Raw genomic sequence first — 6500 nt, 5'->3', positions numbered from 1 at the left:
TGGCCAGTGTGGATATTTGCTGCCAAAAAAAAAATTTTAAATATGGTTTGGAATGCACTCAAACATCCTCCACATGACACACCGATGACTAATGCACTCTTGAGATGGATTGGAATAGCCAAGTAAATTAAGAGATACGCTTAAACTGAGTCACCCCTTCAGCTGTGGATGTTTTCTTTGAAATGTCTTGAGGAATGTTTTTGAGCTCTGCTTCGTGCACGCCCGCGTTTGAAATCGTTATGCTGCACTGGCACGGGAAACGTAAAACAAAAATCAAACTTGAGTGAGCTGGCTGCAGTAGAAGAGGTCAGACTGGACACGAAATAATGCGCATGCCTCAGTTGTAGGATACACTCACCGGCCACTCTGTTCAATTGTTTGTTAACACAAATAGCTAATCAGCCAATCACATGGCTGCAATTCAATGCATTCAGACATGTAGAGGTGATCAAGACAACTTGCTAAAGCTCAAACCGAGCATCAGAATGGTGAAGAAAGGGGATTTAAGTGACTTTCAACATGGTATGGCTGTTGGTGCTAGACGGGCTGGTCTGAGTATTTCAGAAGCTACAAATCTACTGGGATTTTCATGCACAACCATCTCTAGGGTCTGTAAAAGAGAAAATCTCCAGTGAGCGGCAGTTGTGTGGATGAAAATGCCTTTTTGATGTGAGAGGTCAGAGGAGAATGGGCAGACTGGTTGGAGATGATAGAAAGGCAACAGTGACTCAAATAACCACTTGTTACAACCAAGGAACGCAGAATCTCTGAACGCACAACACGTCCAACCTTGAAGAAGATGGGCTACAGCAGCAGAAGACAACAGCAGGTGCCACTAATGTCAGCTAAGAACAGGAACTAAAGACTAAAGTTCAAAAACGTTGCCTGGTCTGATGAGTCTCGATTTCAGCTGTGACATTCAGATTACAGGGTCAGAATATGCTGTAAACAACATGAGAGTATGGATCCATCCTGCCTTGTATCAACGGTTCAGGCTGGTAGTGGTGGTGTAATGGTGTGGGGGATATTTTCTTGCCACACTTTGGGCCCTTAGTACAAACTGAGCATGGTTTAAATACCACAGCCTACCTGAGTATTGTTGCTGACCATGTCCATCCCTTTATGACCACAGTGTACCATCTACTGACGGCTGCTTCCAGCAGGATAATGCACCATGTCACAAAGCTCATAACATCTCAAACTGGTTTCTTCAACATGACAATGAGTTCACTGCACTCCAATGGCCTCCACAGTCACCAGATCTCAATACAATAGAGCCCCTTTGCAACTGTGTGATGCTATCATGTCAATATGGACCAAAATCTCTGAGGAATGTTTCCAACACCTTGTTGAAAGTATGCCACGAAAAATTAAGGCAATTCTGAAGGCAAGAGGGGGTCCAACCTTTTACCAGTAAGGTGTGCCTAATAAAGTGGCCAGTGAGAATCTTCCTCTTACTGCTCCACACCAGCGATAAGAGACAAAGCCCTGTCATGTCCTCTGGGCTGTCTTCCCAGACAGTCTTCTCCACACATCTGATTTTAAGAGAGACCATGCAAGTGTCTTTTCTCACCTTGACTGTGCAAGCCCAGATCGATTTCTCCACGCTTCTCTTTTTCCCCTTGCATTGCGTCTATCGATTCTTTATACTCTATACTTTGCCAGCGCAGAGAGAAAACCAAGGCTCGGATGAAATGCTAATCAGTTTATATAAATGTACATTCACTGTCCTGAGCCGTGATGAAGAGGAGGATTGCGTGTGTTGCAGAGCGAACATCATATAGTGGGAGAAGAGGAGGAGAAAGTGGAAAACTGGGAGGGAGTGCGTGGAGGGAGTGCAGCGACGGGCAGAGGAGAGGAAGCTCAATTAAAAGGATGATGATGCAAGCGCGTGTAAAGTCTTAGGAATGGAGTGTGTGCGCGTGCACGCCCGCGTGCGTTTCAGCGGTTGTGCGTTTATCAGCGTTTTCAAATCATTTCCATCTTTTCCAAAGCTGCCGACAGATTTCATGAAGAGATCACTGTTACTGTTAATCCCTCGCAGCAAAGTCATGCAACTGACAGGCACCTTGAGCCGTGAGAGCATTCAAGCACGCACACACACACACACACTGAAAGATACACGGCAAATACGAATAAAATGCCCTTGTTCAAGGACTGCTTCACAGACAGTGCTGGCACGGTTCGAGTCACACAATCCGTAGATGTTGTCAGCACTACTTCCTTTCATTTTGACGTGCGTTAACTTCCTAAGGAGGTTTCCTTTTTAATTTCACAGAATTGCCTTTTCTCTCCAGAGGACGAGACAATCAGAAATGTAACACTCAGAGGAAATTTTAAGTTAGAAAATCAAAACATGCCCCTGAACACCGGGAGGGCCTCCCGCGAGTGAGAGGAGAACAGAGGAGAACTCAAATACATTTGCCCTGATGGGGAATAGTTCAGCATTTCGTCTTGAAACAAAACATTTGCCTTTTTATGCGTTCTACTGCATGTCTGTATTACTGGGATCAATGGAATTAAGATTCTTGTCTCCCGAATGCATACATTACTGTTTATAAAAGCATATGTTATTATCCTATAGGTTATATTTAGTTATGCTTCATGTCTTTAGAGACGTTTGGCCCAGTTAGTATTTCTGTCTTGCTGAGAAGACTCTCATTGCACTTGGGAGAAAACTGTAAGTACATCGCAGTACATACATATATGTTTTCAAATGTCATATGTCTCATTAAAAAACAAAAAACAAAAAGAAGCCTAAACATGTAAGGCTCGACCTCCTAGAAGTAGAAAACTGTCTGGTCCCTCAGAAGAACAGAAATAACGGAAAGGTTAAACCTGACCAACCTCTCAGTGGGTCAGTGGCCAGTGGCTGTCCGGCTGACCTTTATTTAAAGCCACGGAGGTTTATTTTAAAGCACAAGAAACACAGTGTTGAGATTTCAGCACAGCACAGCGCAGCTACAACAAAGATCCAGGGCAAGCTGATGTAGAAAGTGCATTGTACAATGTACGGCACGGTTTAGACAAACCGGAATAATTCTATTTGACACTCGTGGGCAAATTATGGGTAAAACCTGGAAAATAATTATTTCTTTTTTGGCAGTTCACAATACAGAAATCCATATCAGCTCCCTAGAGAGAACTGGCACCATATTGCAGACACAACGCTTCCTCCTATAGCCCGCCGTTCGGCGCTTAACTTCAGCAGCAGCACTCATTTCATTTCAAAAGGGCCATTTATGTTGAATTTGCAGCACAGTGTCCCTGCGATTACTGGCCTGATGCTAGCTCTGTGCAGGTGACAGAGGTAACCCACCCGCCAGTCTGCTGATAAACAATCAGACACATGGCTTTGCCTTGGCTGTGCTCTGTGGGTGATGGGTTTCTGATAAGCCCTATAAGCACGAGTGTGTCACCTGGAGTGCAGCTCTGCACTCCCTGCCTGTAAAATATTCATTACTTTTTTTTTTCGTCAGTGTCTGCCCTGGTCTTTGAAATGGATTTCAAGCACTTTTTCCTTTTAGACACAGAGCGTGACGTTCTCCCTGGTAACTGCAGACAACAGCTTTAAGCTTTAGTGTCGACAGCCAGAGTTGCGCTTGAAAGTATTCCCTTTTTGTTGCTTAAGGCTACTCGGGGGCTTCATGCTTTCGCTGCTTCTGGTGAGTATTTTTTCCTGTGGTGGCAGAATGACTCACAGTGCACTGTCTTAATGTGATTAGTTGCCTTTGTTGCTGTAAATTGATCTGTACTCACTGACTATTGCGGTTGGTGAGTGCAGGGGATCAATAATCGTGTCGTACTGCAACACCTTTTCAATGTTTAAAATATCACTTTCCCTCTCATCTTTTTACTTTTCTACGGCTTGAAGCGTTCCGATTGTGTCTGTTAACAGAGCGTTTGTGTGTGTTTGCTTGTTTGTTGTTTTTTTTGTGCACCGAGGGAAAGTCCATCTTGATCACATCAAACAGTCGAAAGATGTCGCTGGCTTTTAAATGTGAAAGTGTGAAAGTCAGCTTAAAAGCAGCTGGTGTCAAGTTTTATTTTTAAAAGCAGGACAAATGGAACATTCACTAGAGTTATTGTGAGGAAGGCACGTGTTAAAAAACTCTGTGTGCACATGGGATTCGTTTTGTAGTTGATGATTTATTTGGAAAAGAGTGAGTCATGGAAATTGAGTTTGATGTCAAAGGGACATGTTGTTGTTTCGCCACTTTATAGACTGCACATTTAGTCAGAATATTAAAATGAAAAGAGAGTAATTTTTGTCATTTTTGTGCGTACTGGACTAAAACACTGTGCGCTTGTGGAGAAGCCATGTCCTCAATTCAGAGGTCAGTACGGGTAAAACCACTCTAGGAATTCATCAAAAACAGGAGGTCTGAGTGCGCAGTGAGGGGTTTACAATCACTTAAACTTTGATGTCAACAATTTAAATTGGGCTACTTCCGGTATGCGCTCTAATGATGACCACAGAGGAACCAGAGAGGGCTGATTAATATCACAGTATTACACTGGCACAATGGATGTTGATGCTCTCCAGCAACACTTTGCACAGATGTGGCTCTCATCTGCGAGAGTATCTTCTAATGCCGCCACTCAAAAATTGCATTGTTTTGCTCAGTTTAATACTTTCTAAAGGGTTGCCCGAAATAGTGGGACATAACTAGGCCACCACCGGACCCAGATTGCTCCTAGCAGATATGAGAAAATGTGGGACGTAAGCTTTCCAAAGCTAAATGCCGACTGCCTGTTATCCACAAAAAAAAAAAAAAACAACAAAAAAAAAAAAACATTGGTTTCGGGGGAATTATTGCATTAGGAGATTTTAGCCAGTACGACACCCGAGGACAAGGTTTGTGACTCCATTAACGTGCGCGGCCCTCAAAAACACATCATGCGTGAAGTGAAGTCAACAATAGACGTTCCAAGCCTGAGTATGTTCTTTGAATTTTCATCATCCAGAGGTTTCTAAAATGCCACCGACTCCGGCTTTCCATCTAATCACGCACAATAATTTGTTGTTTCACAGGTGATTGGCGTTGTTGCTGGTAGTCTTCAATCAGGGCTCTGGGAGGCTATTCATGGGCTGTGTTTTACTCAGAATAGCTAAGTTTCAGCACACCCACACCAACCTCTGAATTGCATCTAAACAGAGGACATTACACCTACACCACACAGTGAGAGACGTGAAACAAAACCTTGCTCACATTGCCCGCTTGAATCACGCTCTCAACAGCGTGTGGATACGTATAATGTCTAAATACCGGAAAACACACAGAGAAGAAATCAAACCACATATATAAGGTTGACCTGAACCTGGTGGATGACACCAGCGGCTCAGCAGCAGGAAGCAAGGAAGCAAGCTAATTTGTGTTTGAAAAGAGGCCTGGCAGAAGAGAGGAGGAGGAGGAGGAACGTCCAGTAGACACATCTGATTAAGTAGTGTTTAAATGGACCTTCTAGCTGGACCAGATGAGGACCAGCAGATGGTTTTCCACACCGCGGCGTTGCATGTCCTGCGCCGTGCTGCACCGTGGCCTCAATACAAAGGCTCCTCAGCTTGCAACGCTGCGCGGCCCCCTGCCCCCGGCCCCATTTTCACCAACACCATTAGCATGTAAATGATGGGTCAAGCCTATTTCGCCTCAGCTGTCATAGGGTGGATGAGTCCTCGCTTCTCGGTGCATTAATGTGATTTTCTTCATTGTTGCGGGATTACGGGGCGGTAGCGTGGCTGTGGAGAGGTGAGGCTCGTTTGAATCTTGTTATAAATGTCAGAGGTTGTGTGTTGTAGAGATTGACACCGCTTCAGGATAAAGAGGAGGCACTGAAGGAGGAGCAGCTCCTCAAGGACACTGCCGTTCAGGGAGACAAATAGTTAACACAGACATATGAGAAAAATGGGAAGCCAGCCTGGCTCTGTCCTAAGGAAACAAAACCTCCCTCAACTCCTCTAAGCTCTCTGAGTAACAAAATACATCCTGTCCGTTCAATCCATTGTTTTACTTGATACAAGAAAAGTAAGTACCTAGATTCTTGTTGCCTGGCAACTCTGTTTCCAGTCGTCATGCTAAGCTAACTAGCTTCTGGCTTTAGCTTCACAATGGCCACCGAAATAAACAATATCTGTAGATGTTTTCTCATCAAACTCAAATGGCAAGAGAGAACATTACCACATTTTCCAAAAATGTTCAAATAAACAATTCTCTGAGTCATAATCCGAGGTCACATCACTAAACGCGCCACTACAGGGTCCATTTGCTTTTTGATGCAATCAGTTCAAGCACCCTGTGTTATAATAAACTGCCCCGATTCTTGTTTTCCACAAATGCTGGACATAAACCAAGGTTAATGGGTAGGTTTATGCAATGAACATATTTCATATTAGTCTCTCGCCATACATACTCTCCCACAACAATAGCACGGTGTTCTGCATGCAGCTGTTGTGATTTCTCAGCTTTCAAAGCATCTAGTTTGTCTTTATTTCCTGCTTC

Source organism: Mugil cephalus, chromosome 12 (assembly GCF_022458985.1).
Source record: "Mugil cephalus isolate CIBA_MC_2020 chromosome 12, CIBA_Mcephalus_1.1, whole genome shotgun sequence".
NCBI classification, from domain to species: Eukaryota; Metazoa; Chordata; class Actinopteri; order Mugiliformes; family Mugilidae; genus Mugil; species Mugil cephalus.
This window is presented reverse-complemented; position numbering follows the sequence as displayed.